The 12479-nt window shown below is 40.3% G+C and overlaps 1 protein-coding gene across 1 annotated transcript in view; it reads right to left on the bottom strand.

The window, feature by feature from the left end:
- cntn4 (contactin 4) overlaps window positions 1-12479 on the bottom strand; it is a 201273-nt gene that overhangs the window by 146972 nt on the left and 41822 nt on the right. The window lies entirely within an intron of this gene.

Genomic DNA, 12479 nt, shown 5'->3' on the forward strand with positions numbered 1-12479 from the left:
CATGAGGAAACCAGAGATTTTCCTAGATGGAATGTAGAGGCCAGAATAGTACCTTCCCGCTCTTGCTCCAACATCTGTAACATTGTAGCCAAAGTGTTGCTTCCTTTTATAGCATGTGATATGGCTAGCTGCCCGATGGGCTGATCTTTAAACATTAGGTTCTTTTTTTTTGGTCCTTTTTGATACTTCTGGAGTAAATGGCCACCTCTGCGTTTGTTAAACTCGGATATGTGATCCCAAACCTTACAGTACTGTGAAAACAAAGTTAGCAATGATTAGGTAACCCACCATACATTTTACACATGATGATGACGACAATGATGATGCTTAACCATCAGATAAGTCTTTTTGCATCACAGCAGCTCCATTTTTAACAACATAAAAAGACAACAAATATAAGGGAAAAATTTGAACTTTGATCTGGAGTTAAGCACTGTCTTCAGTGTTAGAACTGAATGATGTACAATTCAATTAATAATTCTGTTATTAATTCTATTAAAATGGAAACTCTGTATAATCTGGTTGATGGTATTAATTTATCTTCACTATTTAGGAGACAATTGGGGTCAGAAAAAATGTTTACAGATTACATATTTTTGATGTTGGACAATGATATGAGCGACAGTTGCAAGTTTAGTGTTTTTTGCTTTTTCTGAATTTCTTTACAAGATAACGAGGGTCAGAGGGCCAAGGTCTGGGGGTTACAGTTTACTGCTGGTGTATCTGTATAACAATCATCAGTGTGAAGAGTGAACACCATGGTTGAACTAATGCGGTCCTTGGGAGCTTCAACACTGGTCATGATGGATGGAGAGAGTTTTGTTTCCAGGCGCTACGTGGAAAATCTATGCATGAAGTCTGGAGCAAATGCTACAGACATTTGCGATCTCACATGCCACCCCTAAGGAGGATCTCTGAATGGAACATTTAGGCCCCATACTGTAAACCCCCAACCATATACACAGTGAATCACAGCAGTACAGTGAGGGAAGGATGACCTGTAATGACGTTAATCGAATATCCAAACTCAAGTGGAGGTAAGAGCAGCTCCAAGTGAACTGCCAAAATGGCCTCCAGGTGATAGTGACATGGTAGTAGATAGTGTAGATAGTAAGTAGTAGTAGTAGTAGTAGTAGTAGTAGTAGTAGTAGTAGACAGTAGTAGATGGTGACCCCTCTGGAGCTTGTTCAGAAAGCTGCTGCTCGTCTGGTGTTCAACCTCCTCAAGTTCTCCCACACGACTCTCCTTCTCCGCTCTCTACACTGGCTCCCTGTAGCTGCTCAGTTTAAGACTCTGGTGCTGGCCTACAATCAGTGGAAGGAACAGCTCCTTCATACCTCCAGGCTGTGGTCAAGCCCTACACCCCCGCCCGACCACTTCGCTCTGCGGCCTCCAGGCGCCTGGCTGCCCCGTCACTTAGGGGTCCCTGCGCACGATCGACATGGTCACGGCTTTTCTCTGTTCTGGCACCCCGATGGTGGAACGATCTCCCGACTGATGTCAGGACAGCTGAGTCGCTGCCCATCTTTGGCCGCAGGCTGAAAACCCACCTCTTCAGGAAACACTACCCAGATCCGCCCTCTTAGGACATCACCTGTTTTGACCTAGCTCCTTACGCACTTATTTGTTTCCTAAATTGTCTTTGTTTTCTAAATTGTCTTCCCATTTGTCTAGGTACCCAACTTACCGCACTTACTCTAGCACTAGTTATGCTCTTAGCTGTTTGGTTTTGGAAGGAAATGCACTTATGATTTCTTGTGACCTGAAGTTCTTTTGCCTACCAATGTGGAACGCACTTATTGTAAGTCGCTTTGGATAAAAGCATCTGCAAAATGACCGTAATGTAATGTAATGTAGTAGAAAGAAAATATTTGAACCCTACTCGTGACGGTGACAAAAGTGTTTTAGTCAAGTGTTTTTGTGTCATTGACTGATTGTAACCCAGAATATATTTGTGAAGACAAAATGCACCTTCATTTTGTTCTAGTGTGTGATACATGGCCTTCGAAATGGCATTCCCTTGGTTGAAAGTGCTGCATGTAATCATTCCACCAATCCCCCCTCCTCGCTTTTTTTGTGGTCTTTTTAGTCTTTTGGAAAAAATTCCACATGAATGACATTCACTCCAATGTGGAAACACTGATGTGAGCTGTGCGGGCAGTAGTTTGGAAGATGCGCCTATGTGTCATATTTAGGAGTATGAACAAACGACCTATTTGGCCATTTTGATGAAAGGACTTGTTATTGTTAAATTCAGGTAGCATCAAGACAAAAGTGCGCAAGATTGATTCTGTGGAGATTCTGTAATGTGACTGTAACTTTCATGTATAACAGAAATTATGTAATCAAGGATTATAACTGCCAACAAGATATTCCTGTAGCCCATGAAGAAATCTAAGACAAGTTTAAAAGAGCTGTCCTTGACGACTGAAATGAAAGTCTAAGACACAGGATGGCCATGTAAGAACAGACACTATGGGGCTTTTTTGAGCAGCCACACTGAAATTGGTATATCAGGCATCATTAAATGACGTGGGATAAAGATCAGTCTCAAACGATAGTTAAAGATGAGAAGTGACTGCTGCTGTGACTGTGCAGAGATAATGAGCTCTGCAGCATTCACATAGGCCGCAGCACACAGCTGAACTGACGTCTAAAAGTACAAAACCTTAGGCCAGATGATGACATAAATATATTATCAGGAAGACAGGGCCTTTTTTTTGTCATTCCCACTTCCTTATCAAGTTTAGATGCATTTAGTGGAGCAGAATGTGACCTCATGAAGCCTTTCTTGACCAGGAAGTTACCTCCCTAATGACCGTGAGCTATGAGAGATGGAGGTGCACTCATTGGTTTATAGTTGTAAACATCACACTTCCAATGGATGCAATCAATTGCATTCCATTTGGCAAATCCATATTAGATATGGCACTGCAATTTCAAATTGGGGTCGATGGAGATTGGAGAGAGTTTAAGAGCCCGGTAAGACTGCCTTTATTGAATGTTTGTGAGTCTAAGATGACTTCACATTCTCTAAAATGTCTCAAGGTGTCATATGGTTGCTATATAGAAGTCCTAAACAGAACCAAACACGTACTGAAAGCAAAGAATGGTAGTAAAATGAGTTGTAACACTAATGGACATTTTTAGCTCAGTAACAGGATTTATATTCTCATCTCCTGTTTGCAGGATGTTTTTCATCTTAGAAAACCTGAAAAGTCCTTCCTCACCAGATACTGGTCACCGAGCATGGCATTAAAGAAATACCAAGTTTGTTAATGCTTTGGTCCTCTTGACCAAATATCAATGTGTAACAATTGAGAGTGAGTGTTTTGAAAATTTGTCACGCTCTCAATGTGTTTGAGATATGCAAAAAAAAAAAACATGTCTTTCAGTCATGAAGGTAAATTAATCTGAAATATTCAAAGAACTTTTAATGTTTCTTTAAATGTAGATACAACAATCATCAAACACAGTGCTGGTTCTGTCTCTCATGAGGACCGCCCAAGGGAAGGATGAGCAAGAGTTTCCCACTAAATGAGGCTACTGTTGTAAAAGAATACAGTATACTGCACTGTAAAGATATTTCACTGTAATTTATTTTACTGTAAAAGTAGTCTCTAAATCACTTTGTGAAGTAAGAAGGATTCTAAAGCGCATATCTATTCTGTGGCTACAGTGATTGTATCAATCCAGCAACTGACTACACACATGATGCCAGTTTGTCAGGAAATACTATTTTGTGCTGTTAAATAACAGTTATTTACTGTTACTAAATAACTGATGATATTACCTGTTCATTTACATACAAGTCAAAATGTTTAGATCTAGATATCGAGTTTCAGTCAGATCTTTGCATACAGCAAACAACAAACTACTGAAAACTAAACACCATACACTGAAGTTATTAAAGTCAATGTCAGGGATGTGCTTGAGACCTAATTATTTCTGCAACGCAGTAATGAAAACAACCTTTGGCCATGACAGTCCGTAAGTTGTTATCAGTGACGGACTGGGGTAAAAAAACGGCCCTGGCATTTTGCACCCACAAGCGGCCCCGTAGACCAGCATTTGCCAACAGCCTACATAGGCAAAGAAGATGGAATGATGAGGCGATTCGCAGTAGTAATTACTTGCAACACACAGACGTATAGAAAAATGGTGACGCGCACCTTCAATAGAAACATTGGTGACAGCGCACCACATCCACATCTAAACTCAAGTTTCAGAAACCAAAATTAAGCTTCAAACTAGAAACAACGGGCACCGGGCATCAAACTTGCCTGCACGCACGCACAGACATACACACACACGCACAGACATACACACACACATACACGCACATGCACACGCACAAACATACACACACATGCACACGCACAGACATACACACACGCACAGACAGACATGCACAATCGTCCACTTGTTTTTGATGTCCACTTCGCTCCTGCACCCTGTGTTTATATGCAAAAGTCCCTTCTTTAGATCGCTGTCCACTCGAGAGAGACCCAACTAATACTTCATGACAAGACAGTTATGGTAGTCCAACTTCTATGCTAACCAGTCCAGAGCTAAATACAAAGCAAATTGTCAGCAAGACCAGCCGTCAAATCGAGAACCCATTACCAAGTCATGAAGTTAGGAATAGGAATAAGAACAACTACAACAGCCCTGCCATAGATTACCAGGCAGTTACCACAAGCTAAACAGGTTTACACATCGTGAAAAGTGTGCCTTGTATTACTCTTTAGGTTAGCCAGACTAGCCAAAGACTAGCTTATGACAGTAGGCTACACACTGATTTAGAAAAGTGAGTGACAATACAGACAGACCCTACGTGAAGGAGATGAGATGAAATATAAAAAGAAATAGTGCCACGGCGGACACAATGATTAGTGGAAATCCTTCGGCCCCTACCTTGTCTTGTTCGTAGCGTCTGTGCAACACATCTTGTTAATATCCATATTTGTGTAGTTGCTATTCCATTGTGAACGTATTTCTTGGCGATTGCAGAGACAAAACTTCGTCATATTATTTTTTCAAGCAAGCCAAGAAGGCATACTACAACATAGATTATAACTTATTTATATTTACTTAGTTATAACTATAACTCTTTTCAATTTGTCCCTCTTTTTCTCCGCTCCCCCCTTCTGTCGTTTAATACCTCCTCCTCGATTCATTTTTTTAAATTGTTGTAAGTAATCCATCCACGACATCTACCGTCCCCGTTTATCTCTTACTTTGACCAACAAGCTACAGAATGTTAAATCTTCTACGTTCTATTTTTTTTTTTGGCGGGAGCCGGGTAAATGAAATTCCCACAAGGCATTGCTTTACTCCAGTAGTCTCAAACACATACAAAATATAGATAGATATACATTTCTTTTATTTGAAACATTTTTACATTGTACGAAGATATATTCAGATAAAATAAAATAATGTAATGTAAATTAACCATAATAAAACACATCATCAAGGTCCCACCGTCAGTGTGTAATGTATAGCGATTTCAGTGGTATAAATAGCGAAAAGGTACCATTGAAGGGTCAGTAAGAAGGAACTTTTAGGATGACGAGGGAGCGTGATGACCGACCGTGACTGCGGGGCTGCGATGGGTATTGTCGGGGCCGCGATGAGCATTGTCAGGGCCACGGCCCTTCGGGCACGTGCCCGAATGCCAGACCGCTCAGTCCGTGCCTGGTTGTTATTTAAATCATCAATTAGGTAAAAGAAAAAAATATCTGCCATGTAATTTTATTGTGCACTTAAACCTTTAATAACACAGGAGGAGGCTGGCGGGCTAGCTAATCTGACAGCCACTCAGAACAGACACAGAAGAAGAGCACACTTTCTGCATTCAAAATAACTAAAATCTCTAAAACTTAGAACTGTCCAAGCAAATGCCATATTGTGGATTTTTTAACACAGCTTGACTTTTGCCTCTGACAGGTATTTCTACTGGCCCTTTATTTGAAGTTTGCCTGTTGCTCCAGTAATGCGCATCCACAACAATCAATCACTAGCCCCTTTCATACTGCGACCCGCTACCTTAGCGGGTCCAAATTGCCACTTCGTCCCGCGTCAATCAATGTAAAAGCTTGGCGTGTTAGGTGACCCGTGTCGCCTGAAGCCGAGTTCAGGGGGCGTTGCCTAGTGGCAGAGCGTCACACGAAACACATAAAGTGCTGGGCGTGTACAATGACGTAGGCACAAGCCATGCGTCGGAGGTAGGGTTAAATACACCTGTCTGCATCAAATTTTTCAAACCAACGATGGCGGGACACCTTGAGGACTTGTTTTTGCAATTGTATATGCAGTTCATTGAGATGTTATTTTACGGGGTGTGGATGGTCACAACGTGGGATGCCGCCGAAGAACATATGCGGAGAATACAAGAGCACTATAATCTCCAAGTTGAGGAAATCCATCGACAATTTGAAGTAGAAGAACGCGAACAGCCAGCCCTTCCAGGAGAGGTCCATCTTTCACCGTCCCCGACATGTGGCGGTAAATAAAGTCCTCTGCTCGGAGGCTGAGGAGCTCGCGGACCTCCTTGTCTCCCCAGTTGGCCATCTTCAAAAATGTCTCGAACTTGAAGTAAAACAGAGTGAAACTTGTCCTCACCTGTCGCTGTTGTTCTGAATCAGCTGTCCATTCTGTCTTTTAAACGTCACTCACGTCACGCCACGCCCACGTTCGACCCGCGTCAATTGCTTTCACACCAAACTCGGCTCGGCAAAAAGACTAGGGTCCGACGCGGGTCGAAAGGCGAGTCGAGTTGACGCGGCAGCCCGGGTCGTCAGTGTGAAAGGAACAGCGGACACGCTAAATTCGCGGATTAAACGCGGGTTCTTCCTCAGTGTGAAAGGGGCTACAGACTGCTGCCTACGCATTACCAGCGAAAGACGGACGTTCTTCAGTGGCTGAGAAAATGTAGCCAAATAAACCAACCGTCTGATCCCAAGATGATCTGGTATAATATCTACAAATGTAACGTTCATAGCGTTCTTTTCCTTTCTGTGTTTTGATTTGTTGCTAGCTTGGTCAGCCATTAGCATACCCTCCCCTTGATTCAGAGAACACTCGTACTCTAACGACTTCTGTTCTACAGGCAAGACACCGACTACTAGGCAGAACTTTGAAGACACATCAATACTTCACAGTGGCTGTTGGACAGCTGGTTTTCCACTTTAAAATGTTTTCACACTGCAGACATGTTGACATAGCCTGGGCGAAAGCCGACTGTTGACTCCGTCAAACAGTCTGGAAAAACCCAAGAGGAATCCGTTCCCATGGAGGGTGGGACCTTATTCAGCAAATTAAATTAATTGGAGTTCCCTTAACCAATCAGTAATGTTTAGAAATGGCGTAGGTTATGCGCCGAGGTTCATGCTTACTCTCGCGAGGCTCTTGATAAATCAAACTTTTCCCAAAGCCAGTTGGAAGGAGAGCTACGACATCCTTGCCACTAAAAAAATTGACGAGGCATTCCCCTTGCTCTTGTTTTAATTGTGTAATGCTCTCCAGAGTTGAGACAACTTCATGGATAGCATCTAGCGTCTCTTCTTCCGTCGCCATGTTTATTTCCGCTGTGGTTGAACTACAATTACATGGACTACAATGGACTCCGCGCGTGAGTTCTGTGTCACCACTCTCAACTGTTTGCTGATTGGCAAAACACTGAGCGAACCGAGGTAGGGGGATTGGGCCAGACTATGTGCGGAGCCAAAATCTTTAGGCGGAACTACGTAGGATGGCGTTGCCAGGCTAATGTTGACAAGCTCTTGCCACAAATCTTAAAGGGAAGCACATTACAGCACAACAGACATCTGGAACTGGGGCGTGCCCTACCTATAGTAAATTTACAACAGTTCTTCACAGTGTAAACAATTAATGCTAAGTTTTAAGTTTAAGTTTTAGGCACTAAAAATGAAATGTTGAATCATCTTAGTTTGTGGACTTGTGGACCAAATTACATCGGTAGCATACGAATGATAACTTCAAAAGATTTTGTTGACACTTTCACATCACACCACCATAAATTTCCTGTAGACAAACCTTTTAGTCTTTGACGGTCTGCCTCAAATGATTTTGTAGGTGCGATAAACCTTAAATTCTGTTTTGTCCTTCATCAACACGTCAAACAGTGATGATAGAAGATTGCAAAATCAGTAAAAGAAAGATGGATGAAAAAACTATTGTGTTCTCAAAAAGCAGTGAAAATATTTTTTAGAATATACAGGCTTAACAATGGAGATCCTTCTCTCTTTTTTCTTCTGTAAAACAACTAAAGCAGCAGGAGGCTTCAGCTTCCTGTTGCGAAAGGACTGACACGTCTGACGTATCCAAAGCTGTATAGAACGACTGTCTCAGGGTGATGAAAATATGTAATTTAAAAGAAAACTGCTCAATAGGCAATTCAAGACAATGTTTCCCTGCACACTTCGCATTCTTGCAGTATGCTTCCTGTCCCCAGCAGCATTCAAAGTTCATGCTAATATCAGTGTGTAGTAAACTATTCTTTTTTCATGCAAAACCATACATGACATTTACTGTTGGTATTTCCTTTCGCAAAACTTGAGCGAGAGCCACAACAAACATGAAAGAATGAACTTGCACGGTACAGGGTATGTAGATTTAGCAAATGCTGCTGTTAGAGATGTTGTCATTTCATAGAGTACAGTGACACAAGCATTCATATTTTAAATAATAATAGTGAGACAGTAGAGCGCTACTTAGTTTTGTTCAGAAATGGCTCTCATTCATAAACCAACATCCCTCCAAAAGAGGATTTAACAAAACAATACGTTTGCCCATCTTCTAATTATTTCTGGCAAACGTTTGCTGTTTCCTGATCTTTTTTTGGTAATTACACACAGGCTTTTCATGGACCCGTCAAGTCTTATTTGGCAGAATTTTAACATTTTGGTTACAAACAGCCCAGTAGCTGTGTGGTTAAGCCATCAATTTTTTGGACAATATTAAATAACTGAATTTTTGTCTTTTTTTTTCAATCAGGCAACAGCTGTGCTCAAATTTCACAGTAAAATTAATAGAAAGAACTAATGAATGGTTTTGCAATAGAATTGACCCCAACAAAAGGGTGTGAGTGTGGGTGTGTTATAGCAATGCATTGTATACATACAAATATATAGCACAAGCACATTTGTCCTTCTATTACATCAAATCACAGAATAGGACCCAAAAAGGTAAGAGCTGAAAATCCAGCTGTGGAAGACACATTTGTCTCCAATAAGCTACCATGGCTCTATTCATTCATACTTGTCAGTTAATATAGTTACTGATATCTCACATCCCTCAAATATTATTTCAAAGATGATTAATATCCTTATTACTCATAAATCAACAGAGGTACCAACACTGCTGCGAAAATATCAGTGAAACCATCTGCACAGACATTTCCCCCCAGCTTATTGTGGTTATTTTTCAAATCCAATATATCATGTGTTAAGTGAACATCAGCCAATGTAGCATCTCTTTTCTATTCCTTTTTTTTTTGTGGGGGGGGGGGGTATATTTATCTTATTCCAGTCATCACTCCATCATTTTACTTTTTTTCTCTCCATTATTTATATACCAGAATAAATCATTATTACCAGTTAAATCACATGTTTGTTGACAAAACAAGCAACATAAACATGAAATAATAAATCTGAACCAGGTAACCAAGCTAAAAGAAATAATGATGCCGTTTTTTTCTTATGAAACCCGCGCCAGGAAAAGGAAACAGAGAAAGAGGTTTCAAAGGCAGGAAAATGCAATTGAGAGCTGCAAAGAGGGATTTTTTTTCTGAAAAAGCAGGGGTTGTGTTCAAAACTGTCTGGAGCATTATCACAGAAAGCGTGACTAATGAAAATCTCAGTGCAACTCGTAAAGATTTTATTCTGCTTAAACAACAAACTTCATCATTTGTACCATATTCTTCTGAACGGCACATTGACAAAAGTTCGCTGTTACATTAAGCTTTTTGATTGCTCAACTGTCAAGATAGCTGGTGTGGTTTGAGTATAACCTAACACAGTGATCAAACAATTGTGTTCAGTCAGAGGCTTCTTCGGCTCAAAGATGGCACAGGAGCTCATTTCTGACCTCTGCAACAACGCTGCATGATAACGTTTTTATAATAACTACTATAATGTATTGTTTCTTTATGCTGCAAAGTTTTTCATTTCCCTTTTTGGGTTTTATAAAGTCTTATTCAAATTGAGTTTTTCATTTCACTTCAAAGCAGCTTGAATTACACCATGGGTGTAAGTCTTTTTTTGTTTGTTTTGTGTTTTTTCTGCTATCAGCGGATCATTTTGCACTTGGACACATTCAGAGAAGAGCAGATCAGACCCTGTTTATTAAAGTCGATCAAATTATAGTAATCACAGGCATTCTCCTCAATTTCCATAAATTGTTCATGCAAATATAGGCTTTTCAAAGAAAAAATGTTTTGCTTTCCACTGACGCTAATACACACACTCATGTTCACCCTCATCAAGCCTGAAACCGCAGAACTAATGAACACAGTAGGTCACAACTAAAATCCTAAAAATCTGTCTTTCTCCAACACAAATGTGCTTTTAATAGGCCTCCCAGAAAAGCCTCCCCCACCTGCAGCAGGTTGTGTCTTTCTCTCTGTGTCTGATTCATCTACATGTGACTCCGTGGGTGAAACTGTCAGCCGAAAGCAGACTTGCTGCCAAAGGGAATACACCAGTGCTGCATTAGGATGATGTTCAAAGATTTCTAAATCTTAAATGGGATGAAAAATAGATGTAAGAAAAATATTTGATCCTAACCATCCTCACTTTTCTCTGTGACAGTCTGAGAATTCTTTGTCTCGTTTGAGAGCATCATACTCGACTTTGGTATTTATATTGGTAGCTTCATGTGCACGGGTGACATTCACACTGCAAGGTTTTTCTTTGTTCTTTTTTAGAGAATCGTTAAAAATCTATTCTTTTGCTTACATTTTTGGTTCAACATAAATTAAGATCTAATTAAAGCTCCTCTGAAGCCACAAGTTAAACCAAACGCTACCTTAAAGTTAGTTAACTACAGCAGGTCAGCTGCTAATTAGATTCCGTCTGATTTAAAAGCGCAACCTACCCATTAACACGGGGAATGACACAAAGTCATCTCTGCCTTTATATGATAGTAAAGGTTCAGGGCCAACATCACATAAACAGGTAATCATGATGCTCATTAGGAAAGTTTAATTTGGAGAAAAAGGTTTTCTGTTGTTTTTGATGTTTTTACTGATATGGTTGTCAGGATTCAAGTGATCTCAACTTGACCAGCAGTCTTAATGGGCTGATTTGTTCTGACACGTTTATCGACAAGTTTGTGACACATTGTATCCAATCAAGGGGCCCTGTACCAATGTAATTGTATCTTTAGACTTAAAAATATATTCTGATTCATATTGATTCTACACTCCAAGGTGCCAGCCATTAATCGGACTGTAACACACAAACAGGATCTGCAACTCCAGTTCCAGTAATGTGAACGTCATTTCTGGAATATTGCCTGATTTAGATTAAGGCCAGTGAAATATTTCTGGGCATGTACACAGGGCCACTGACAATGTACCAGAGTTTTTGTACTTTAATGTGTGAAGTTTCAAAGTGTTCTGAGAAATTTGGCTGATGAGTGCAGGCAAGCACACAGACACAGAAAGCCTTTAAATCAACAAAGCGCTAAATGGAGCATTATAAAAAAGTGAAAAGCACAAAAAAATTTTGCTACATTAAAAAAATAACGATGATGATGGGATAAAATGACATATTCCATATAACATTCTTCTTTAATAATCTTTGAGAGAATATAAAGCAGGATCTGTAGAAATCTGATCTTATGTGGGAATAATACTTTAAAAAAAGTTACCCAGTTACTCAAGCTACAGCCTTGAGTAACTGGGTCTTTGAACAAATCCACTGCAGGCTGGCAGCTTTTAATGTCATCCAAAAATCCTAAAACCAAACAGCCATTCACGTGGTTTCAGCACTTTCAGCACACATTTTGAGGTAGCACACACTGTCCATCACTTAAGCCGGTCATAAAGGAGCAGATTAGCAAGGTGAGAGCAGTTCTGATGGTGGGCGTTCCAAAATGTCTCCATGTGCCAACTCTGACCTGTTTGAAAGGTTTTGCAACAATCTGAGCTACAATAGTCTTAAAGTTGCAACCATGTTAGAAATGTGCAAAAAAAGGAAACGGCAGCAGTTTTTACTCTTCCTTATAGGTTGGCGTGGATAGAAAAAAAAAGGGTTTGAGATATGGACAGTGGGTTTGAATGGTTCAGCAGAAGACAGAACGTAATGATTTCATTTGTATATGATAAGCAACTTTTTTCCCCCACAGTAATACCCAAATATGTAGCAGTACAGCAAAAAAAAACCAAGAAGGAATGCAGTATAAGTCCAACAAGGAGATAAAGCTGAGAAAACTCCTGACACGTATTTTTTTTT

This window comes from Odontesthes bonariensis, chromosome 3 (genome assembly GCF_027942865.1).
Source record: "Odontesthes bonariensis isolate fOdoBon6 chromosome 3, fOdoBon6.hap1, whole genome shotgun sequence".
Lineage (NCBI taxonomy): Eukaryota > Metazoa > Chordata > Actinopteri > Atheriniformes > Atherinopsidae > Odontesthes > Odontesthes bonariensis.